General features: G+C 42.5%; 1 protein-coding gene across 3 annotated transcripts in view; it reads left to right on the top strand.

Moving 5' to 3' along the window:
- The first annotated feature begins 2890 nt into the window (after nucleotides 1–2890).
- Add3 (adducin 3) overlaps nucleotides 2891–26576 on the top strand; it is a 112598-nt gene continuing 88912 nt past the window's right edge. The window contains exon 1 of one of the 3 annotated variants that reach the window (XM_051200007.1): nucleotides 2891–3069. The gene's annotated coding sequence lies outside the window, so the exon portion shown is untranslated. Of the gene's footprint in view, nucleotides 3070–5333; nucleotides 5421–26576 lie in introns of those variants that run through there. The other 2 variants (XM_051200004.1, XM_051200008.1) reach the window with 2 other exon arrangements.

The following is a 26576-nucleotide window of genomic DNA, read 5'->3' as shown; positions in this document are numbered from 1 at the left end:
GGCACCAACGTGTGCAAAGAAACAACCCGATGACTAGGGAAAGGTCCTACAAGACTAACAAGAGTTGGGCTGGAGAGATGGCTCAGCGGTTACCAACACTGGCTGCTCTAACACAGGTCCCGCCGTCCATCCCTAGCACATTCATGGCAGCTCACAACTGTCTGTAACTCTAGCTCCAGGGGTTCTGACACCTTCACAGACATACATGCAGGCAGAACACCAATACCGATGCACACAAAATAAAAATAAACTCATTTAAAAGAAGATAAGCAAAAGTTTGCTAATGGGAGGCTGTGAGTTTCTTCCTTGCTGGCTTTTGTCTTAGTTTTACATTCCTCTTGACAAATTTCTTCACTTTGTGGGATAAAAGTGTTCAGGTACAATTTGTGATATTATATCATAAGTACTAGTACTAGTTAATAATCTCTCTCCCTCTCACTTTCTCTCTCTGGTTTTTTTTTTTGTTTGTTTGTTTGTTTGTTTTTTTGTTTTTTTTTTTTTTTTTTGTAGATCAGGCTGGTCTCAAACTCACAGAGATCTGCCTCCCGAGTGCTGGGATTAAAGGCATGCGCCACCACCGCCCAGCATTAATTCATTTCTTTAGCATGTCCTAGGCATACACAGATAGTGGCCTTGAGTGTAACTACTTTGTTTTTTGTTGACAAGTCTCGTTAAGCCCCCAAAGTGACGGTATGAAGCTGTGCATTTCCATGGATACTATTTATTCACCTTGTTTGTGTGTGAAGGATGGGCCTCAGCATTAACCCCAGCTCTGTCCCTAAATTGTCCCATTTTGCTTCTCTGGATTTCTGTGTTTCCTACGTCTGAAAAAGACAGGTGAGCTCTAGAATCGGTTCCAACTCACCAGATGATGCTCCAGCTTTTAAATACATGTCAGGTGCATTTAGCTGATGTCTGCAAGGTGAGGTCGTGGTAGTACCCTGCGAAAGGAGAATGGTCTATCGAGACTCAGTACTGCTTTCAGTGGGAGAACGCTCGCCCAGCACATGCAAGGCCCTAGAGCCAGTGCCCAGCACAGGAAAGACATTATTGATAACGATCCAGATCACACAGAAAACAAAGAACAAGCAGACATTAACCTATGTGGTAGTGCTCCGCTGGCCGGGAACTGTAAAATAAGGGCTGTGCTATAGGAAAAGTGGTCATGGGCTGGCAAACAATCCTGATTCATTTGAATTGGTTATTCACTTTCCAAAGTGGTTGTTTGACTTGAAAAATACTTTCGGGATAGCAAATAAACCCCTGTTACATTGATAATGAAAATTTACTACGCACCGGCCTTGGGGATCGAACCCGGATTTGTGCACACGAGGCAAGCTCTCTACCACCAATCTTACTCCCAGCTCCCAAGCTTTATTTCAATCACACTGTAAGGAAAAAGAATTTAAAGCCGACTCACTCGCATTAAACAACAAACATATTGGAATGACATAGTCATTGGGAATGGCTCTTTTAGCATTTGTGATTTACCTATAGATCAGACTAGCCTTGAACTCACAGAGACCTGCCTGCCTCTGTCTCCCACGTGCTGAGGGGAAAGGCATGCACCACCAACATCCTGCCTAGCGGTCTTTTAGTAGAAATTTCAACCCAATTTTCACATTTTATAAAATGGAGACCTAACAACCAAATTATAGTTACTTATTCTATACCACACAGGTTATTACCAAAAGCTGTGGAAAGAAATAACAATGACAGAATATTTTCTGCACTTGTATCTATTCTTACTTGGAGATCACACCTCCATTCCCAGTATGATGAAAAAGGTAATAAATGCTTGGTGCTGAAATGAAGGAATATTAAAAACAAAATTTGAGGCTAGACTCCTCATAGTCAGGAGCATATTTTAATTATCTAAATAGATTTACAATACAAGCACTTAAATAAAAACTCTTTTTTTTTTTTTTTTTTTTTTTTTTTTTTTGAGACAGGAGGGTTTCGCTGACCTCAAACTCCCAACCGCTGGAATCAAAGGCATGCACCATGTGCCACCACCACCTGGCTCCCTTGAGTTTCTTAATTCTGCTAACTTGTGAATTTTCACTCAATAACATAGTATACTCTGCTCTCATTTTCTAAAATTATTTTAGATATATTTTATTCCATATGTAGTACTATGATTTTATAACATGGAAGTATACATTGAAATCTGTCAATAATATATTTTCTGGTACTGAATGCCAGTACCAAAAAGATTAGCATTGGGTGTAGTGGTGCATGTTTGTAATCACAGAAGTTAGGAGGCAGAGGCAGGCAGATCTCTGTGAGTTCGAGGGCAGCCTGGTCTACATAGCAAGTTCCAGGCCAGCCAAGGCTACATGGTAAGGCACTGTCTCAAAAGCAAACAAAAACCCCACCTAAAAGTGTGTGTGTGTGTGTGTGTGTGTGTGTGTATTAGAAGTTTCAGGTATATTTATAGGTGCCAGCACTCACATGAAGTTTGCATTATTCCTTCATACTTGTAGACACTAAATACCGTCTCTATGGTTATTTAGTACAGTGATTGGAAATTAAATATTAGCACAAGTTGCTGATCCATTTCAAGGCCCACAGCTTTATTTTGACAATTAACCCTGGTATTGGAAGTAGAGAGGGCTCTTTAAAATTAGTGCTTCTAGCATTTCTCATTGACTCACTCTTGTCGCTCCATTCTCTCGGTTAATTTTAACCTTGACCTCCCACAGCTGTACTGCTTTGCTCAGTCTAAAAAAGAGAGAGAGAGAGAAAAAAAAAAAAAACCCTCCCTGACTCCACCCCTCACCCCCCCCCTTTTTTTTTTTCATCTGATGAAGCCACAGTGGGAGAGGAAAAACCAAACCCATTCCTTTAAGAAAGATTCCGCCTCCTCTGTTCTAAGCAAGCGCCTCACGGCCACGGCGGAGTCTCTAAGTCACACACTTTACTACTCAGCATTGAGAGAAGCAGCCGCCGCCGCTGCTCCGCGGCTGCAGTGGATTCCCGTGCACCACTGCAGAACCCACACCTAGCCAGGGAAGACAGACACGCGTCGGCTCCCCCGCATGCAAAGGAGCTTCGGATCGTCTGCAGGTAAGCACGGCTCTTTCCCGTGTTGCTCAGGAACCGTGGGAAAGGGAAGGGTCATGGAATGCGTTCTTCATCAGCCATGCTTAAAACGCTGTGTGAATCTGTCGTCCTTTGGAGGTGGGCTGGGGTCTACAGTTCTGTCTGGCACACGTCCTGTGTCGTGCAGACTATTGCATGATATGTGCTCCTACGGTACTTTCTTTCTTTCTTTCTTTTTTTTGGCTATGCATAAAAAGGCTAGCCTTGATGCATGCAAAGCGTTTTCTTTTTCTTTTTAAATGAAGAAAACACAGCCACTCCCAATCTCTCTCAAACACTGCAGATATTTTTAAATGGCAAATAAAATGACAGGCTGAGCGTTTCCTAAATATCGTTTTTTCCTTAAGCCTTAGCAAGACTCCCCCACGATTTTTGAGGAGTATTTAAAAATAATAAGGCATGGTCAGGATTTTTTTTTTTTTTAAGAAAATGGGGGATAGTGATAGTGGCAGACTAAAATTTCTATAGCTTTAGTCCAGTGGAGAGAGAAAAGGGGATAAATGAATTGCAGCGTGCCAGAATGCGATTCGTTTGCCACACTTCATGTGTGGGCAGAGGAAACTACATTTTAATTAGCACATTTTTAGAGGAAGAGGGGAATGAAGATGAGGGGGCTGACGTGAAGTATTTGAGGGGGAAGAGAGCCTGCAGACGAGGAAGGAAATGAAGTGGCCTGTCGCCAGAGCCTTGAAAAGGACGGGAGATAAGGGTGGAGAATGAAGTTTGCTGTGTGTTTTAGGGTGGGGTTAACCCTGGGGACCAGGAATCGCCAGAATGGCGCTGGCAGGAGTGTGCTTGAGGGTGAATTCGTGCAGTGGAGGGCATGTCGTGGGTGGCGGTGGAGAGCGTGTGCCTGGAGGGCTATTTCGAGAATAGGTTGGAGTGAGAAACACCTCTGGGAGGCAGGGGTGGGGTGTGGTGGTGGTGGTGGCAGACCAGTGTCACCTGTGGAGGGATCCCCAGCTCTGCAAAGGAGTGCTGCAAAGTTTGCCTGGCCTCAGACAAAATTTGAAGGATGCTGGCAGAGCCTAGACTTTTCATCTCCCAAGGGGTCAGCTCTCAGAAGGTTTGAGAGGCAAGAGGCCAGAGTAGGAAGGAGTGCAGACTTTGGGCAGGTCCGACTGAATCAAGGGCCCTGGCCCCGGCCCTCCGTGGAAGCGAGTGGAGGCAGGGAGCTCCCCCAAACGCAAATGTGCAGAGAGGAAAATCGAGGCCCCTCCTGTGAGGGACGCGCCGAGGTCCAGCCGTAGTGCCGCCCCGGCAAAGCCCAGCAGCAGCCTCTGTGGTCCGCAGAGGCTCAGTCTGAAAGCCGCGGCTCAGCCTTCTTGGGTGGGGGAAGCGTGGTCGAACCGGGGGAGGCAGATGTTTCCGAGGCGTACCCTTCCCGCTTCCAATCGGGCTTCTGTCGGGGTCGTTTCCCTCTCGGGCAGCGGATCGGGGCTGCACGGAGGGAGGAAGACCTTGCAGAGGCGCCAGGCGGCCGCCCCGCAGCAGGCCCTCGGCCCTGCAGAGCACGTAGGTGCCCCCACCGCTCACACACCGAGCTCCAAGCCTCCAGGGGGCCTCGCGGGGCGGGGCCAGAGATCGCAAGGGGCGCGGGGGCGTGGCCTGGCAGCGCGAGAGCGTGTTGTGGGCGTGGCCCATCGGAAGCGGCGCCGGGACGCTCGGGGGCGGAGGGGAAAGGAGGGCGGAGCCTGGGGCGCACTCCGGAGCAACGAGGGCCGAACCCGTGCGGGGCGGGGTAAAGGGGCCCTGGGGCGTGGCCTGTAGGAGGCGGGGCCAGGGGTTCTCGGGCCTCGTGGGGCCGGGCCTTGAAGTGGCGTGCCAGGAGGGTCAAAACTGTAGGGGGCGGAGTCAATGGTCCTGGGGCGTGACCTGAAGAGGCGGGGCCAGGGCGTTCGGACCTGTGGGGCGGGGCCTTCGGGCGAAGCGGGCCCAAGGCTGTAGGGGCGGAGCCCCAGGCCCTGTGGGGCGGGGCCCAGGGGGCGGGGCGGGGCGTTCTGGGGTAGCTGGGCTCGTCCCGCCAGAGCGCGAGGCGCCTGCCGGTAACGGTCGCCCGGGTGAGGGGCGGGAGGGAGAGGAAAGGCTTTAAATGATCTGCTTTGAAACAGCGAGAAGTAGACGCGTCGGCGACCCGGTGTCGCCGCTTCCTGCTGCCGGGGGTTCGGCGTCCAGGTCCCCGTGCTCGGGAGCTGCGCGACGCTTCGGAGGAGGCTGCGGCTGACCCGGCGGCCGCTGCAGCCCGGAGGTGGCGGAGGAGGAGAGGGTACAAAGCCGGCTGCGCCGCACTGCACTGCACTGCGCTGCACTGCGAGGTAACCCTGCGGGAGCTGGGCTCGGGACTCCCGCCGCGCTTGCCACGCCAGGGCACTTCTTACTGGCCGGCCGCGCGGCCTCAGGTGACCCGTGTCTGGGGCCGCCCGAGGGGCGCGGACCTGGGGGTCGAGGGGTCCGGGTGCAGCGGTGCAAGGTCGGCTCTCGGGGGCCGCAGTGGGGGTCGCGGTTCTCCTCGGTGTCCCCCGGATCCCTCCCCCCGTGGGGGCGTGGGGTTGCAAAATCCTGTGTTCACGAAGCCTTGCTGACCCGGAAAGGTACGCGCGGGGACGGTGAGAGGTTCCGCGCTTGGAGAAGGTGGAAGGTCTCTTGATTTGTTTGTTTGTTTTCTAAGAAACTAAAGTCACAAGTTGAAATTGTCCAACCACTTTAATCGTTGTGAGACTCCCCAGCACACTTAGTTGGCGCGTGCACACACACACACACACACACACACACACACACTCACTCACCCTATACCCCTTCAAGCATACATATTTCGTATTCTTCTCTGTGGGGTGACAGTCCAGCTGGCAGCAGATTTGGTTTCCTGCTGTTTGGGGCACTTCCAACCTCTTTGGAGGTATGCAATGGTTGAGGCAAGGCCACGACAGGTAGTATAAACCAGGCCTCTATTAAAATGGTAAGAATAGCCTCAGGTGAACTTTTTTGTTGCAGAGATTTAACTGCAAGTAGGTGCCCGTTTGAACTGGGAGTGTAAGGGAAACCACTAAATATCCTTGGCGCATGTGCTCTTGGAATTGACTTTGCTGCAGTGGTGTGGGATTTAACTCAGCCAAGAGGCTTTGGGTAAGGATTAGGAGCAAGGCTCGGGAAGGAATCCATAAGACCCGGCTTGGGATGAACTACATAAACATGTGTGAGTTCTTTACGACGAATTATGAAAATTTTAGAGTGAGCAATGTGAAATGGCTGCCTTTTCTTGGAATGGACTCCCATCTACTGAAAATGTACCGATTTGGGTCTTAGGAGAGTTCTAGTAAAAGTACAGTGTAATGTGCCTTTCTAAAATGTAGTGCTCTGACCTGTGTATCTAAGGTACAGGGCTGATTCACAGATAAGATTGTTTCTTTTTGAGCACTTCTGGAAAGATTTTTGTAGCTAAGCCTCCTTGGCGTTGTATTTGCTTGCACAGTAACTCACTTTTTCCTTAAATTGATCAGATTAACTTTAGTGAGGAGTAATGTTGGGGGGGCACTTTTCTACAACTCCAACCCATTAAAGATAGAATTCAATCTTTGCTAACTTAGAATTAGCCAAGAGTGTTGGAGTGTTGGTAATAGTTGCTTTAAAGGAAAAAGAAAAACTCAGCAACTTATTATCTATGTAGAATGCTAAATGTAATTTAAAGATTTAGATACTTGGCTATGAGACTTTAATACAGTGCAGATTTTTGCATGTATGGTATCAGGAAATGGTTGATAAAGTTTTGGCATATGACAGAGATGATCATATGACCCCTCAAAATATTTATTTTGCATGATAAGAGGGTGTTTTCTGAATGTAAAATGTAGTCAGTGATTAAAGATGAATGAGAAATTGTGTTGCACACTTTACTCTTTCTTACCGCTTTGTTTTTCTGGAATGAATGTGAGTTTTGCTCAATGATGTGCAATAGTTTTTATAACTTGCTTCACCATTGTGGTTGATATATCAAATTATAAATTAGGGGCTAATCAAGCTATGTTTAGAATTATTAAAGAGCTGATATGCCCCTTGATGATAACTTGGTGCAATGTAAAGTTAGGGGGAAATGCTAAAATAAATACTTTAAGTAAAGGACGTGTAGACTGACACACACTTTTTGCCGTAATTAATAGTTAGTGTTCTATTACATTCCTTTGGGAAACTTAACATGTCTAATCAGCAGTGCTGTCTTTCCTTTTAACTCTAAGCTTAACTGAAACTATTCAGGTCCAATTTGATAGTTGCTGAATAGTCACAGATGAGTCACATCCCTGAAATTCAAAGTGAATGCTTTAATACTTAATTTCATGTCTCTTACGTTAATGTGCTGGGTCTGAACTTAGGGCCCATGCCAGGTATTTATAGTTGCAATTGTTAGGAGGTCTTTGGGTTTTGTCATTGGTTTAATTCCCTTGGCTGGAAGCCAAGTTAGTTTCAGATTTACTGTAGTGGTTACATGTATTAAATCTTCTCCGAAGTGCACATGTTCAAATACTCACACTGACTATGATTTGAAAGGAAAAGGCTTGTTATCTGCTAGATACATATAGAATAGTTCCTGCTTATTTGCATTTTTGCTTTTTAGAATTTCAATGGCTGCTGGCCAAATATAGTTGAAAAATATTAAATGGAAAATTACAGAAATAAACAATCATAAGTGTTAAATAACTTTGTAACAGTATATTATGTTTTATTAATTATTGTTAGTCCTGTTGTACCTAATGTATAAATAAAACATTATCAAAAAATAACTATAGAATACATATATCAGTGATCTCAGACTTTTACTGGGGTTTTGGAATGTATTCCTCTAAAATGAGTAAGATGGTGCTGTAATTATTTCACTTAGAGACAGTAAATTATAGGGGACCTGTGTGTTTGTACGTATGTGTGTCTAATTGGGATTCTATTATTTTCAGGTAAAATTAATCTATTTGCCTGGGTTTTATTCAATAAATGTTTACTGAGTACCAACAATTAAAAAGTATTAAGCAAGAAAAAGAGATTTGCAGTTTATTTACTTCATGTGTTTTAATAATAATGTTGGTCTTCATAGCTAGACAAGTCTCAAAGTTCAAGATTTAATTAATTGCCCAGCTGAAAGCGTGCTTGAATATTATAAAAATACTGTTTAACTTACCCGAAGTCTTGGTGTAAGCAAGGATAATGAGACTCCGATTCTCCTTCAGCTAGTTTGGTGGAATGTGTCAGTGAGAATGACCCCTTTTGCCCTCCTAGGGCCGTTACTTACTACCTCAGTGAAGAGGGTCCTGGCGTTGTCTCTTATAATCCCAAATGGTCATGATCAACAAAAAGAATAAAATGGCCAAAACTTAGTCTCATGTAGGGCTGGCTGGTCTCAAATCCATTATGTATCTGAGGATAACATTCTTGAATGCCTAATCCTCCTGCCTCTACCTCTGGAGTGCTGGATTAAAGGTGCATACCACAACACACACTTTTATATGGTGCTGGGGTTCATAACCAAGGGCTTGTGCCTATTAGGCAAGCACTCCAGCAACCAAGTCAAGTCTCTAGCCCTAATCTTTGATGTTAAAAAGACAGTGTTTGAAAGTCTGCATCTTGAAAGGACAGCATAGATTAATCTTAACTGTGCTAAAATAAACGTATAGGCTCAGCATATAGCTGGGTCTAAATTGAGCCTTTCAAAAGGACCCACATCATTTCCTTACACTTCTACGCCCTTTTCAAAGACAGCTTTAGTTAAGGCTTAGCTGGAAGTGTGAAGACTTACTGATATAAGATGAACTTTGAAATCTGGGTTGCAGATTCCCTGAAACTGGTAGTGAAGATACTGGTATGTAGAAAGCACGTTGGCTAATACTTAGGAATGTTACTTCCTCAAACAAGACTGAAGCTTGGAGATCAGGGTATAAAGTTGACTTTTTTTTTTTTTTTTGAGGGGCAGTGGACACACCTGATATTTCCCATAACCAGCTGAAGGTAAAAATATATTTGAGAAATGTAAAGTGGTAACATAATGTTCTTAAAACCAGTGTCTCAAGTATGTGTGTGTACAAACTTTATTTTTACCTTTCTGTGTGTGTGCATGTGGAGATTAGAGATCAAATTTAGATATCATTTTTTAGAAGCCATTACCTTATTTCATTTGTTTTTACTATGTTTTGTTTGTATGTTTTGAGACAAATCTCACTGTGTAGCCCTGGCTAGAACTCCCTCTGTAGACCAGGCTAGCCTCAAAATCAGAGATTGCCTGCCTTTGTGTCTTAAGTGCTGTCATGAAAGGCATGCACTACTGTACCCGGCCTCATCATGTTTTGTAATGGTCTCTCACTGGGCCTTGAGGCATGTACGTTAGGCTAACTCACGTAGCGATCGTTTACTGCCTTCCCAGTGCAGGAATTATAGGCACATGCTACCATTCTTGGCTTTTTCTTTTTTAATTTATTTTTTAGTGTTTTTTAAAATTACATGTATTTATTTCTTTGTATGTACTTGTGTGGTCATGTTTGTACCATGGAGTACAGTGTGGAGGTCAGAGGACATCTGGGTTGCTAATTTTCTTCTCCTACCATGTGGGTTCCAGGGATCAATCTCAGGTGGTCAGGCTTGGAGGCAGGGGTCCAACACCTGGCTTTACATGGACCAAACTCAGGTTCTATTTATGTATTTTTATTTTATGTGCATCAGTGTTTTGCCACGGATGTCTGATCCCTGGAACTGGAATTACAGACAGTGTGAGCTGCCATGTGGGTTATGCAAATTGAATCTGGGTCCTCTTAACCACTGACCTATCTCTCCGGCCCCCCAACTCCGGTCCTTATACTTGATGGCAAACACTTTACTGAGTGATCTCCTTAGCCCCTGTATAATAATTTGCTTATATTACATATTAAAAGGCAAGCAGATATCAAGGGCAAGCATTGAATTACAAACAGAACTTAACTCTGAGTAATATACATGAGCTCATTATTGTTGTAGCCATCCCCTTTAAATTTATTATGTGATATTTTACTCCCCATCTTTAACAAAGAAACACTGCCCTTATATGAAAATGGAAATGGCTGCACAATTTAAGTTTATTCAACTCAACTCTTAGGGCTGTTGGCTGGTTACCTGCTATATTAAAGGTGGGATTCAACAGTGTAAAAAGCGGTCGGGTTGGAGGAGTTTCCTGGATCTTGGGCAATTAGTTTATGCCTTTAATTTATCATCATTGTCGTCATCATCAGTGTTAGTGTGGAGTTCTTCCATAGTGTCTCCACTCATTCTGTGCCCGGATAGCATTTCCTTCTTTTCCATACTGCATTCTCAAGTTTTATTCTAATGGGATGACTGAATGCTGCCGCTGAAAGGTGGGTTTACGCCATCTCTTGATGGAGGAGATAGTTAGGTTCACTTGGTGTGTCTAAAGAAATATATTTCGGGTTCCCCACTCCACAGAACTTTTAATCTTTAGAAAGGAGACCAGCAACTGTTAGCTGCATGACTTTTCTGTTTTCACTTTCTATTATTCATGGAAAAACGATTCTCTAGGGCAATCTGTAATAGCCAAGGAAGTGGTTGGGAAAGGGCAGTAGTTGGACCTTAAGTGGAGTTGTGAATGGGCATTAGAGTTTGATGAATGGGACTGTGTTGCTGCTTATGGGTCCAGGACAGATTGATGGTGGAAAGGGAAAAGAGATTGGCCATGACATGACATCAGTACATTCATTCCTCTTCTTTTTTCTTAAGCATTAGAATAGTGTGTTGCCCCATCTTGCCTTTTGCTTATGACTTTTGTCATCAGGGCAGTAGTATGTTTCCTAGGGAAGCTTGATTCCTATGTAATTGCTAAAAAATTAGCTTTCAGCTGGAAATTACACTAGGAGTTTCTTCCATTTCCACAATTGACTTGCTTTTAAATCTCAAAGAAATATCTCTGAAAACAGAAGTGTATTAACCTCACTCATCACCTAACAGTTGGGAACATTTTTTTTGCGTGTATACATACCTGCATGTATGTACACATGTCCATATGCACATATGTGTGTATGCATATGGAAGCCAGAGGTCAGCTTTGGGTGTCATTGCTTGGGAACTGTCTACTTCGATTTTTTGTGGTTTGAAGGCAAGGTCTCACACTGGGAACTGAATAGGCTTTGCCAAACATGCTAGGCTATCTGGCTAGCCTGTAAGCCCCATAGATCTTCCTGTTTCCATCTTCAGGGCTGGGATTACAAATATGCATCCCCCAACCCTCACACATGGACTTTTCCTGTGGGTACTGGGAATTGAACTTAGGCTCTCAGGCTTGTGGAATAGCTTCGCCTACTGAGCCCTCTTTCCTGCCACTCTTTATTAAACATCACCAATAAATAAGAAATTAATACTGCTTTAAACATATTTTGTTTTTACAAAATGGGATCTGTAATGGTTTTGTATCAAGCTGTTTGATCTTTTTAAGTGGATACCAAGGTTTATTTTGTTTTTTAAATGATTTGTTTCTTTTTATTTTATGTGCAGTGGTGTTTTGCCTGCAAATATGTCTACGTGAGGATATCAGATTCCTTGGCACTGGAGTAAGACACAGTTATGAGCTGCCATGTGGGCACTAGGAATTGAACCCAGCTCCTTGGGAAGAGCAGCTAGGGCTCTTAACCACTGTGCCATCTCTCCAGCCCCTAAAGTTTATTTTCAATCAGTGTTGATAATGATAGAATCATAGTTCCCTAAATACAAGGACCTAGTCACCAGCCAGCCACTGTCACTAAATGGAATAGGTCTGGAACGTTTTATGCCTGAATAAGAAACTCTGAGAAAGTACTTACTTAGTAGTCACCTAAGTTAGTATGTTGCATTTGATGTATGTAATAGTCATTTTTCCTGGGCTCTGTATTGGGCAGGGATTTGCACATGTTGGGAAAGCACCCTTGGCTTGAGCTTTCTGCTTTGACGAACACACTGCAGGAGGAATGTGACTGTCAGTTAAGAGCTTTGTATCTGTCACACCAGAATGTCATGCATGTGCCTCCCAGAGCCTGTTTAATCTGACCCCAGAGAGAAGAGTGCCATCTGCTGAATGGCCAGCATTAGGGTGAGAGCAACTAAGTTCTCCTTGCAGAACTCAGGCAGTTTCTGGAGAAACCAGGCCTCGCCTCATTTGGAGGATTTGAAAAACTCTCAGTACCAAGTGGAATTGTTGCCTGCTTAATTTTAATTATGTTTCCCAGCAGGAGGCCTGAACACACAATGAAGAACTAATTCAGCACTTGTTGGAATGCATGGGAAAGAAGAAACCTTAAGAAGTTGTTGGATTGATATTAAAAACAGTCTAGCCATGGTGAAATTAATAAACTCGGTGATAAACAAAATTATTTTTATTGGTAGATCTGGTTATTGGAGGCTCCAGAAAATGGTAGTGAAGTTTTCCCCTTGTGCTTTTTTTCTTTGTCTCTGTCGAGGGCAGTGAGTGATTCCTACTTGAGTGAACTTGCTGATTCCAAGACGGTTTTGTTTTTTATTATATCCTAGCTCTCTTGTAGGATTTTTGTTTTGTGTTCCTGTCTTCCTGAAACTGTAGTGTCAGGAATGGATAGAGCTGGAAGTAGTCAGGTCTGTTACAGGTCAGTAGAGGCTACCTGAACAAACTTGTCATAGCCAGATGAGGAGGAACTTTGACGGTAAGAACTGAAAAGCAGCTTTGAAATTGTTACACTAAGAATACCCTTGATTGTTCTATATTCATTATATAACTAATTGTTACTGTAAGAGCACTCTTGATTGTTCTATATTCATTATATAACTAATTAGGTAGCCATTTTTAACAGCCCTTAAAAACTGCCAGAATCATGTGAAAGTATTACATTTACCTGAAGTTTAGTAAGGCTTTCATAGGAGATTACAGTCAGGAGTTGTGTTAGGGTCTCAAAGCTGTCCCTAACCACCATGCTGTGATGTTCTTAGGTTTACACATGTCCTTGTGGTGACTGAACAGAAGGTTTGAACCAAGATTAGAATATTTTTGTCTTCATTGGAAAGTATTTTTTTAAAATGGGTGAACAGATGGGTAAACAGGATTGAATTTTCATTAGAATCAGGAAGTATTCATGAAATAGATTTTGAAGTGTTTTCTTTTTTTTTCTGTACTGTTTGTTCCTTTTTCTCTTTTAGTTTAAGCTAACATGAAGAGTTAATTTAGCCATAAGTAAGTTGATTTACATGCCTTGGCCTCTGTGCGTAAGATATATGACTTCCTGGGAAGGGAGAGTGAGTTACTTTACAGGGTTCTGCTGGGCTAATTTATGGTAAGAAATAGAAACTTAGGGGTTTGTTAGTTGTCATTTTTATGTACCATTTATTTTAATTTTTAGGTGTGTGTGTGCACGCACATGTGCGTGCATGCATCTATGAATATAGGTACTGATGAGGTCAGAAACATCATACCCCTGTCTCCTAGAACTGCAGTTAAAGGCAATCATGATGTGGGTAATTGCCTGATGTGGCCACTGAGAATTGAACTGAGGTCCTCTGCAAGAAGAGTATACTCTCTTAAATGCTGAGCTGTCTCTCCAGCCCTGTATTTTTCTTACAATTTTTTAAGGCAGTAGGGCCAAGCTAACCTATGTCTGAAGCACAATAAAATTCAACTATGTGCCAGTCTGAGATCCTGAGGGAAACCGCAACATCTTGTGCATACCAAGTATACTTTGCACAACCCTAAATGTGAGACACTGTATGTCATCAATACTCAATAATATTTTATTGAATTCATGGAGCCATTCACTTAAGAGGTCCATAATCATGTGTATGGTTGCTCACCAGTTTGAGAATACCCTCCACTACATCTAGAGTTCCTGGCTAGACAGGGCTACTATATAGGACCTGCCTCAAAAACAAATGACTTGCTTTCGCTTGTGTGCTGTTCTTGTCTACTTTGTATAACTATCCCTTAAAAGTCATCCTTATTAGTTTAGAAAGTTGGAGGTCATTGTTTTGATATAACTAAAAGCTTTCGGTGTCTGTGTGTGTAGATTTATGCATGTCCATGTGGTACCTACAGATGCCAGAAGGGGGTGTCAGAGTCAGATCCTCTGGGGCTGGAGTTACAGGCAGTTATGAGCTGACCTATGTAGGAACTGAACCCAGGTTCTCTGCAAGATTGGTTTTCTTAACCACCGAGCCATTTCTCCAGCCTCAGCGAACCCTTGTGACGTTGTAGTTCAGCATCAGTCATGTTGTAACAGCCACCACTTTAGAGCTGCTGGCTTTTCCCTTCCGATGTGGGGGATGACCCTGTAATACAGCGCCTAGAAAACTCCGTGGAGTGGGGGAGGCATGACTCCTTGGTTCGGACCTGCTGTCAAAAATAGGAAAAGTCGGGAGCAACTAAGGAAACGGTACAAAAGCTGTTACTCGCTAATATGTGTTGGGTGCCAAACGACAGGAACAGAAAAGTGTGTAGTATTTAAAATGGGGGCGGGGACTAAGAGTGGGCCTAAAGGGAAAACACAGCAAACACTGGGGGTGGTGGCACACTCCTTTTGTCCCAGCACTCGGGAGGTAGAGAAGCCGGTGTGTTTAAGGCCAGCCTGGTGTGCAGAGTGAGTTCCAGGACAGCCAGGACTGTTACATAGCAAAACCCTGTCTCAAACAAACGAACAAAAAGAGGGGGCCTAACGGGAAGTTAGGATTTTACTAGTTAAAAACACCAGAAAGGATTTGGGGGAGAGATTTCTGTCCGTGAGATTTTTCTAGAGCATGAGGGAAATTATTTTGACTTGTAGCTCACAGTGCCCTCTTCTGTAAGGGTTGGGGGGGGGGTCACAGCATACAGCAGTGCTGGGCACCGCTCTCCAGGCGGTATCAGAATGTGACACGTGCTGCCACTAATGAGGGTCACAGTGCTTTCACAGAGCCCACATGAAAACGACAGCTCACAGGAGCAGCACATGCGTGCGTGAAGTCAGTGCTTAGGAAGCTGGCGTCAGCAGGAGGCTTTAGGAACCTTCCTGTTCCCAGCTGAATAAGCAGCCTCCTTTATGGAAGAGGCATGTGTTTTTAAAAAGGAATCTCTACTCGTTATCTCTTCTGTCTGTGTCTTTCTATAACTTATGGAGTGAGATTGTGATACTATGAGATCCAGCTGTATAAAATTTTTGTAGAACAACATTCTGTTTTTAGAGGTGAAATTATTTGTTCCAGAATGTCTCACTTGGACATGGTCATGCTTATAATTTACTACCTGAAAACAGAGTGTAACTTTTGAAGGCATACCTGGTGTTCGTGTGTTAAAATATGTGGAGGGTTGTGGTACGTCCTCTTTAGGTTCTTGAAGGTGGTATGTTTGTCAATGCAAAGAACACAGATCTCACGGTTAGTGGTTTTGGTTGCAAGGTAGCTGACACACCTTTGATTGTACGGTGTGAATGAAGGTCGTGAAAACGGGTCTACCAGAAGGCAAAGACCATGCAAGTCCTTGGTGTTGTATCTCCATGTCAGCTAAGAGGACATCATCATTCTAGGAGTTTGAGTTCTTCAGAAGCTGAGGGCCTTTCACAGCATCACATCCTTTCCGATAACAAGGAGAGAGGGCAACTTTTCCTAAAGCAAACCGCACGGGCATCGTGGTGTGTTTCCAGAAGAGGGCTGAGGATTGTGAGTGAGTATATGAGGCAGAGCATTGTAGAGGGGGGGGGGGCAAGCCTCGAGCCCTCCAGGCCCACATAGCTGGCATGGATGAAACAGAACGGGAGAAGGGGGAGGGAGGCAGAGCAGGGCTGTGACAGTCTGACATGTGTTTGTTTGTTTGTTTTTGAGATAGGGTTTCTGTGCAACCTTGGCTGTCCTGGAACTCACCTTGTAGACCAGGCTGGCCTGAGACTCTCAGAGATCTTTTTGTTTTTTTTTTTTTTTTTTTTTTTTTTTTTTTGAGACAGAGTTTCACTGTAGCTTTGGAGCCTGCCCTAGAACTTGCTCTGTAGACCAGGCTGACCTCAAACTCATAGCTGTGCCTCCTGAGTGCATATGCCACCACTGCCCAGCCCTATTATACATTTTTATGCTTTCAAGGCCTTTCATTTATCCTACCCAAACTTCAAATTTATTTTAACTTCTAATGACAGTTAGTACCCAAGGATATCCTTTTTGTCTGTAGGTAAAATAATTTACTTTAAAATGTAAAAACAAAAATATCATTGTTACTGTCATTTAAGAATTCTGTGATTGTAAATGGAATAGCCTGGCTATTTCTCAGTTAATACAGTTAAAAATAGTAACAGAGTTATCATTATGACCCAGCAATCCTGGCAGATATGTACTCAAGAGAACACAAACATGCTTCCATTAAAAAAAAAAAATGTACAGCAGTGTTCATAGAAGCATTATTTATAATAGCCAAAAAGTGGCAGCCAAGCATGCCCCTAACAGCTGATAAGCCCGTAATGAGTAAGGACGGCATATCCACCAGGTAGGACGCGGATCGGTCATGGGATGGAGTGGTGTATGTGGAGGATGGAGTTCGATCCCAGCGTAAGGCAGAAGGAAGGAAGGAGTGCTGAGTCAGACAGACCTACGCAGTGAAGAGGCAGGCGCCACAGGACACACACCAAGCCCACTGAGAGGGTGGATCCCCGTGCAGAGGAGGTGAAGGTTCTCTTGTAGAGTGATACAAAGGTTTTGGAGCTGTACAGTGGTGACGGTTGTAGTGTTGTGAATATTTAAAGCCGCTGGTAGAGATAATTTGAAAGAAAGAACACTGCTACATGGATTATACCTCAGTTTATGAGAAAGTATTAGGAAAATGTATATTGTATGCATTCATATGTGCATAAAAAATAACTAGCAATTGATGTCACCCTTATTTCCCAAACGGCAGTTCTCTCCCAGGAGAATGTTGCATGAAGCAAAAATGGCCACACCCAACCAGGTTTAGCTTGCTTTGCTTACAGAGGCTAAGATGCTTTGTTCGTACAAATAGAAAGCCATGAGTCTCTTTAATGCCCATTTTCTAGGGGATGACCTAGCTAAGCATAAGTAGGTTCCATGATTATCAGTTCTGAGTGTTGGGGAGCAGAGCCAGCTTATAAATAAGTTTGTGAGGTCTTAACCCAACAAAGATGATCTATGTTTTCCATGCCTGTAATTAAAGAATATGGAGCACTCAATTTATAATATGTCTGGCAAGCCCAAGATGATATTTAACTACTGAAAAATATTACCATTGAGGATTTATCTGTTGAGAACGTACATAAAATGACTCTTTTAATTTGTCATATACTATTTGTCTTAATATTTTAATTTTTATTATGATATTGTCTCCACCACCACCACAACTACTATTACATTTTGGTTTCTTTTCAGGAGTCATGCAGTCCTGGTTGGCCTCCAGCTTACTCTGTAGTTGAGCATGACCTTGAATTTCTGATTCTTCTGCCTGTAGGTTACAGGTGTGTGTCACCACACAGATCTGTGTGGGGCTGGAGAGTGACTCTAGGGCTTCATCATGCTTGGCAAGAACTCTACTAATTGAGCTCCAATCTCAGCACTGTCAACCCCTTTGACACAGGGTCTCACTGTGTAGCCTAGGCTGGCCTCATTCTCAACCGCCCGGCCCTAATCTCCCATATATTAGGATCACAGATGTGTGCCACCATGCCGCCGTCTAACGTTCTCTCTCTCTGTGTGCCAACATATAACTCGTATAACATAAAATTAACTCCCTAAATTTATCTTAGAAAAAAAATCTTTCTTATTAGAATGAAATTTTCTACAACAGAGGACCATGTTATTTGATGGCTATGACTCCAATTATGCTACACCAGGTCTAACGGACGTGCATCCAGGCATCCACCCACTCCTGTCATCGAAGTACTTAGAAAGCGGAGGCAGAGAAACTGCCGTCAGTTACAGGTCATGTGGCTGCATAGTGGGTTCCAGGCGAGGCTGAGTTCCAGCGTCATACCCAGGCAAAGGAAAGAAAGAAAGGGAATGGCAGGCAGAGAAGGCTGTGTATTCTGTTGAGGAGAAACTCTTCAGGGAGGACGTGGCATTTGAGCCTGGTATTTCCAGTAGGATTTTTAGCTACTAGGGAGGAAGGTGAATTATCAGCCAAGGCAGTGGGACCCCAAAGCCACATGAAACTTTGGGGTGGGTGTGGTGGGAGAGAGGGAAAGTGGGGGCAGGAAGATTGAGGGCACCTCTGCATTGAGGCTGAGTGGTACTTTAGGATTTACATTTTATTCTAATAAAGCCATAATTGGATGTGTCAGAGATTTGGTGTTCCAGATGTGTGGCAGTGAAGGGAATGGGTGCCAGCAGAGTTGTGTTTGGAGGCTTTTAGAGGTGAGCAGGTGAACTGGAGCCACGGCTTTGAGAGTAGAAAGGAGCAGTGAGCTGCTTATTGTCACCCCAACTTATAATCTTTAATATGGTGCTGCTTTCAGGAGGAGCCTTTGGGTGTGGCCCCCAAGAATGGGACCTCGGGGAACTCCTTAGCCCTCCTGCATGGGATGTAGCGGTTAACTAGCCATGAACAAAAAGCTGCTCATCACCAAACACCACATCTCTCAACTTCTGGATCTTGATGTATCCAGAACTATGAGGAACGAAAATCTACAAACATCCTTTCTGTGGTGTTGCAGAGGCCCCCATGGATGGCAGGTGGAACAGGAGATTTTGAAGAAAAAAAAAAATGTATGCAACTTGCTGAAGATTTCTACAGATAGAAAGTTAATGGTTTTCCTCTATTTTCACTACTCTTGACTTGTGAGAGGGAAAAGACAGCAGCTAGGTCCTACTGGGAGTCAGGTAGGTGGAGCAAGTTTTGATGATCTCCGTTCCTTCCAATACCTACTTTAGCAATGTGACTTAATCTGCTTACCACTTTTCAGCTTTCTCATTGACAGTCTTTGAACTTGTTTTCATTTGCGCATTTAGAAATAGATGAATAGTCATTTGGCCAAGCAGTAATCGTTTTGTTTCCAAACGAGACTGCGCCCCTGTGTTATGCTTTTGTACTTCATTTTAACCTTTTGAGACGTGGAATAGTAAGAAGGAAGTCACTGAGGGCATTAGGTGGTGTGATGCTGCGTCTATCATGTCGTAACTGTAGGAAGTCATTGTGTCATTTAAATTTTTCTTTGATTGCAGTTAGTGGTTCCTCTTATGCAGTTTAAGAGTAAACAGATGGCGACACACATAAGAAGCTAAGGAGAAATGTAAAAAATCACGCACAGGCTCACTTTTTGTTTTGTAAATTGAACGGAGGCTCTAATCCAATAAAATGGCAGAGTTTGCATAGTGAAACAACTCGTGTCACATTTGGCTCCTCTAATGTTTCTGATAGCTTTGGTATAGATATGGTTGGGCGTTTTTTTATGTATCTCTTTATAATAAGAAATGTAAAAGGACATTGTGATTTTGCAACTATGAAAAAACTACTGAATGTCACAAAATTAACTTGTAAATTATTTTCAAAACTTGCTTTAGGTTTTAAAAGCTTTAAGTATTAAAAATGTTGGGGGGGGGGCTGGAGAGATAGCTCAGTGGTTAAGAGTGCTCACCAGAAGGACTGAATTCCATCCTTGGTACCCACACGGCTCTCAAACCATCAATCATTAGCTGTCTCAGTTGCTGTCCTCTGGACCCCGCAGGCAGTCTACACATGCGGTGCTTAGACTCACATACATGAAATTAATCTTAAAAAAATTGGAATAACATATGTCAAAAACATTCTTCATAACATTTAAAATATTTTATAAGCATAAAATATAATAAAAATAAACCAGAAGTATAAAAGATACCCTAGGTGTTTCAAAAACAAGGTTTATCTATATTTAAATTAAGCTAGTATTTTAATCATACTTTTGTAAAATCAATTTCATCTAAAAATATTTAAATTTATTTTTGAGTAAGAAATAGGGAACAAAGTCTGTGAGGCACAAGAGTTAAACAGTGAAACATTGTTATTCCATCACGAAATGACTCAAATATCCCTTGTATGTTTTACTAGAAATGTTTTCCTTTGTTTATTTTTAAGTTTCTGAATCAAGACTTTTCCTGCTTACACCTGTCCAATATATCACTTCATAAGAAGTAAATCTAGATTTCGTCTCAGATTAGCCCATGAAGGTCATCAAAACGATGCTCGATTTGTTACCTCTTCCTGTTGAAATTTCCTGTCCCACCTTCCCGTCCTCTCAAGGCAGAGAGGTATTGGCGGTGAGTTTCATTGCAGCTACTTTGCACTCACCCCCTATTTGGTGGATTAAAAAAAAAAAGTTTTAGCCAGCAGCCATGGTGCACACCTCTAATCCCAGCACTCAGGAGGCAGAGGCAGGAGGATCTCTGAGTTCTATGCCAGCCTGGTCTATGAAGTAAGTTCCAGGACAGCCAGGACTGTTATGTTGACAAACCCTATCTCAAAACAACAAACAAAAGTTTAAAACCTAAGGTCTATGTTTTGCAGCAATAATTATGTTTAATCCTTAAGCTTCTGGAGCTGAGACAGAGCCACAGAACCTCTTGACTGCCTCACAACTAGAGGGGCCTCCACCCAAGCTGGCAGATGCTCCCAAGCTGGCAGATGCTTTGGTAGAGGGAAGGGAATCTGGGAGTTAAGGGAGGGGAGGGATCTTCAGAGGGTGCTGGCCAGCTGATCTCTGCCTCCGCGTCTCACTTTCTGGACTTGCAAGTTTCTTTGGCTGCTAAAGGTTTGCTTTTTACTTGGGGTTTATAGTGACAGGAGCTAGAATTCTTTGAAACTTTGCAATCTGGAGAAAGAAGAAAAGAACAAGAGAGCCTAGAACCTGAAGGCTGTCTTCTGCGAGCAAAGGGGCGGACTGGGCGATCATGAAGTGGCATTTGGGGCACTGTGGCTCACTGCTGGATGCCCGCTGTGCAGAGGGGGCTTCCTCTACAGTTCCACTTGACTGTCCCCAGAGCAGGGTTTGCACAGGGCCAGACCTCAGTTGCTCGGGCTTAGAGCTTTCTTTTAGGAATAGTTCCTAGCTTTCTCTTCAGTTTTTAAACCTTTGTTTGAATTGGATAATTTTATATATATTATATCTGGAACTTGCCATGAACTTTCTTGTTTTCTTAACAAAAAGCCATGCTGATCTTCTCTGTATTGTTCCAATTTAGTATGCTCACCACCGAAGCAAGTCATGTATATGGTAAATGTTTCTGACATGTTTAGGAACGTTATATTGAAAATTCAAAGTAGATGAGGTTGGCTGCCTTGACTTTTTTTTTTTTTTTAAGGAACATATTTAAATGAGAAACAGTTGCACACACCCCCCCAAGCAAAGGAAACATTTTAGATCATTTGTTTGAGTGAAATAGATTACAGAACTTTTGACCCCAATTTTCCATTATTTTCTGCTAAGTGGGCTATTACATAAGGCCCAGTAAAGAAAGAAATCTGTCATGTTAGAGATGTTAGTGTTTTTAACTCTAGTTTTGTGATGAAGCTTACTTATCAAAGAGAATTTAGCTAGTAGAATGTACTTTGAGACTGGGAGACGGTTCAGTATGTGAGAGGCCTTCTCTATACAGACCTGGGCACCATTGTCTTCAGAGTGGGTCTCATTCTGCAGCTTAGAGGCTCTACAGCCTGCTTCATCTTCCTGAGTGCAGGCATTACAGATCTGAACCATCATGAGTGGCTAAAAGGACTGCTGTTGACATTTGACATCTGATGTCCAATGCTGCTGGCCTTTGGCAAGCTAGATAGATATCTGTGAGCCTTCCCAAGTCTTTAAATGGAGAACTGGGATCAAGAAAGGGTCTCAGGTTACTTTGAAGGTGATGTATGACACGCAAAAGTATGCCATAAATATAGTATCAGTACATAGTTGATCAACAAATGTGTTGACTAAATGTTTCCTGTTTGCTATGCATAACCCTGATTGAGAAAGGAAGGAGGAAGCAAGTGTGAAATGAAGTGTACTTATGTAAGAATATTGGCCCATTCCTGAGTTGACTGCTTGTCAGTATTTGACCTGAACAAAGTAGGCTGTAAGCATTGTGGTTGAGGTGGGTTTTTTGTTTGTTTTTATTTTTGTTTGTTTGTTTGCGAAAGAGTCTCACTGAGCAGTTTTGGCTAGCCTGGAACTTACTGTCTGAACCATAGAGCTTTGCCTGCCTCTATCCCCAGTGCTGGGATAAAGGTATACATGACCATACCTGGCAATATTGAGTTTTTGAGTCAGAATTACTAAGAGACAGGTTTAGAAAGTAGTGATGTGAAATTGATCATACTGTATTTTGCATATAGTAAGTAAGATACTGATTTTCATTTAATTTCAGTGCACTTATCCCATTAATTAATAGCATTTGCTTGCTCCTAAGTTTGTTTCAAGTACTTAAAGTGAAAATCATCAGTTTTCCAAACTTTCCATTATTATCTTAGATAAGATACAAGTACACTGTATTCTATTCCTTCTAAAGTTTTTGTCAAAAAGGGGCAACTGTGTTTAGAATTTCATTGTGTTTTACTTTAGAGGATCAATTTACAGAGTAGTAGATTGTTGTGATGATTATAAACTTGTGTAGTAGTTTGAATGGAGAAAAACTTTTTCCAAAAGGAAGAAAAACAGCCATTTGGTGACTTTGGATTAACATTAATTTAGTGTTTGTTTTCAATCAACTTTTAATGTCAGCTCACATTTTTTGGTGGAATGGTAAGTTTTTATGACATCAGCTGTATGATGAGTTCTGAGTCTGTTGAGGAGGAGGGTATTTTCAACCACTTATGACTTGCTTGCTTTGAGAAATTTATTTAAAGATCCAAAATATTGAAATGTGGGCAAGGGGGTTCCAAATGATTGTTGCATTAGATATGAACTCTTCAAAACTTTACCCTCACCAGTGTGTAGACCTCATCTCTGGCATTGTTCTTGGTGATCAGTTATGCTTGAAAATCTAGTTGTTTGCCAACAACATCTGGTTACACTTTACAAACTTTGAACACATTGTTGAAGAGAAGCCAGCCATGTGCACAGTTTTCTTTGCTGATGGAAAGCTGTTTATAGTTTGGTTGAACTTTAACAAACTTAGTATAACTAAAGGTAGAACATCCAAATGTGTGGGGTACCACTACACATTATAGATGAGTTTTCACAATTATTGGCCTTCATTTTTCAAAACATTATTTCAGTGAAGTCCCATGAGGAGGTTTTCTTTCTAAAAATGTTCTTGAGATTAAGGGTAAACCTGATTGGGATGTGTTCCACTAGTGAGCAGTCAAAAATGATGTTGATTGATGTGATCGATACCCCTTCATCAATTTCTACAGTTCCAGCAATCCTTGTCTTTGCTTGTATGTATGCTGTTATTGCTGACTGTACCAGCTTTCTATACACTGTCTTTTCATTACAGTACTCAACGTAATAGAGCCTTGTAGCAACATAAAGAGGCCTGTGAAATGGTAATAAATTGCTGGAGCTGGTCTAACTGAAACTTGCTGTATAGAAGAGATTCTTTAAGAGTGAGCTCAGGCTTGCTGCCAAATCATAGAGCTGCACTAGCCCATACATGTGACTGCTGTCACTTGAAATGTTGTAAAGTACAGTAGATTTGAAGGACTGATTACAGGAAAAGGATATAAAATACCTTAACTTTTAATATTGATTATATATTGAAGTGAACTTTTGGTGTTTCTTTAAACAAAGTACATTAAAATTAAATTGTGAACTTATAACCCCAGTTCTGAGGGAGGAAGTTCCCAGGGTCTCATCAGCCAGTGCATCTAGGCAAAGCAGTAAGCCCAGGTCCCATTAGAGACCTTGCCTCAAAAATAAATAAGGAGTGAAGGTGGAGAAACCTGCAGCTAGAAGCTTCTATGTGTCTTGCCTGGTCCCGAAGCCAATTATGAAATAATTACTTGAGGCTTAATATTAATTATGAATGTTTGGTCAGTTGCTCAGACATATTACTGCCTAGCTCTCACAATTAAATTAACCCATTTCTACTAATCATGTATCACCATGTGGTCATGGCTTATTCTGGCTTCTTATTCCTCCAGCGGCTACGTGCCATCTCCCTGACCTCACCTACTTTCTCTCTGTATCTCTGCTTGGATTTCCCATCTGGCTATATTCTGCCTGGATATTTGCCAAATCAGCTTCTTTTTTAAAAAGCCAATGATAGTAAAACATTCATAGCATACAGAGGGGCATCCCACAGCAGAAATCATTGAGTAAAAACACCCTGGCATTAACCTCTGCCCTCAGTATGTGCCTCAGTGGGCCGGCACACCTGCACATAGGTCTCATAGTAAGCCCCTAACCCCCATACAAAATAAGTGATTGCTTTTTTTTTTTTAATGGGACGCTAATAAATCAGTCTGAACTCATGATGATATGCCTACCTACCAAGTGCTGGAATTTTAAGCACACATCACCAAAGCTGGTCTTGCTGTTTACTTTTTAATGTACCTACTAGGAAGTTAGAAGCGTGTATGTGCCCCTGTGGTTCACATCATGTTTCTGTTGAACAATGTTGTCATAAAGGAAAAAGTTCAAGCTATGCTCCTTACAGTTGAGAAGCGCTAGGAATCTGGGAAATGCTTCTGCAGGATTTTCTAGCTTGTAGGAATTTCAGCCAACGTGTTTGGCTAGCTTGTATAACAAGTGCGGTTTTGGGGACAGTTAGCCACATGCACCTACTGTCTCTCTGCTCTGAAACCTTCCAGGGTACAGTTAAAAACAGGAAATGGTTGTTCCACTCAGAGGGGCTCTTGCTTACTCTTGACCAGTCTTCTTGAAGACAGGTGACAAAATAAACTTATAGCTACTACTTTTTGAGCACTTGTCATATAGGTACATTACAGAAAATCTTCAGTTCTAATGTTGTCTGAGCCAATATTATGCTCTATACATTACATTTTTAATTTTCTATGTGGTTTGGTATGAAGCATGGTGCAATAGGTAAAGGAGTAAAAATATGGTTGCCTAATGATACTGACTGATCACCTCTTAGCATCCTTGACTTATTTTCCTCCAGGTCACCCCATACCCCCACTTGGTACCTGGTGAGTGGCTCAAATGTTAATGAAGGTTTTTTTTTTTTAAATTGAGTTGAGGAAGCACCAGGCTGTGGTGGCACATGCCTGTAATCCCAGCACTTGGGAGGCAGAGGCAGGTGGATCTCTGAATTCGAAGCCAGCCTGATCTACAGAGTGAGTTTCAGGACAGCCAAGACTACACAAAGAAACTCTGTCTCAAAAAATTTTTTGAATTGAGGAAAATTGTATACGTTACCTTGTACAACATGTTTTGAAGTAGTATTTCACATCAGCTAAATTAACTATTTACATATACCTTACCTATTTTATATACTTTTTTTTTTTTTGGTGGCAAGAACACATGAGATGTTGAGAGAGACTTAAGGTTACTGACAGCCTTTTGAGTAGGGTAGAACATCAGAGGCTTGTGAAGGAATGTCCTTCTCACCTTGGAATCCACAGAAGCTGTCGAGAAAAGACGCAAGAAAAATCTCAGTTAAATACTAGGAATGTTACATCTTGGTCTTCAGAGACTAGCCACAGAAGGAAGGCTTTTTAATAGAGGGTTGAAGTAAAACAGTGTGGAAAATAAGTGTGTCGAGCTGGATAAGCCTTGTGTAGTCCTAGGCCATCTCTAAATGGTCATGTCCTTGACATTGTTGCATTGATGACAAGTGGAAATGTCAGGATGCTGGCATGCTAGCTGCAGAGGTACAATGCTGTGATTATGATCTGAGTGCTGTGGGGCTGAATGTTGTATTTGCTCAACCCCTGCTGCCTTCACTCAGTTCAAGTATGTGTTGCTGACTTTGGAAAGATAAAAGCAAGAACAGAAATACTTAAAAAGAAAAACAGGGGAAGAGATGACATGGGAGCAAGTTCTAAGAGCAGAGCACAGCCTGGCAGAGTGCTGTACATCCACAGTCCCGGCTTAAGCAGCCGAGGCAGCAGGGTTTGGAGTTCAAGGCTTGCATGGGTTTCAAAGTGAGTTTCAGGGAAGAGAGGAAGTTGGGGAGGCTCAAAAGTACAAGGCACAGTATCACACTGCACATGCAGTGACATTATAATATATAGAGCCATGTAAACTGCAGTTATTGTTATTTCAGAAAAGAAACTGATGCATTAGAAAGAAAATAGCATTTCTGACTGGGTACTGTGAACTCCATTCTCCTACGTCTCCCCGTATACTAATTGTAACTTTAGGAAACTGTAGAATCTGAGATGGTCAGATTCTTTAAATTTCTTCCCTACTCTGCCTTTCCTTCCTGACTGAGGTCATGGCAAGTTTAAACACACTTTGTTCATATTCATATGCTATACATGTTGGTATTGTTTTTATATCACTTATTATTTGTCTGATACTTGTTAGTATTATCTACCTGAAATTTTGTTAAGAGGAAAGGAATGTGTACCAAAGAATATCCACATTATGATTAAGAGAAGAGAGAGTTAAATTGAGTGACCAACTTAAATAGGGCTAATT

Source organism: Phodopus roborovskii, unplaced genomic scaffold (assembly GCF_943737965.1).
Source record: "Phodopus roborovskii unplaced genomic scaffold, PHOROB, whole genome shotgun sequence".
In the NCBI taxonomy this organism is placed as follows: Eukaryota; Metazoa; Chordata; class Mammalia; order Rodentia; family Cricetidae; genus Phodopus; species Phodopus roborovskii.
The sequence above is the reverse complement of the archived record's forward strand: the minus strand, read 5'-3'. Positions and strand labels throughout refer to the sequence as shown.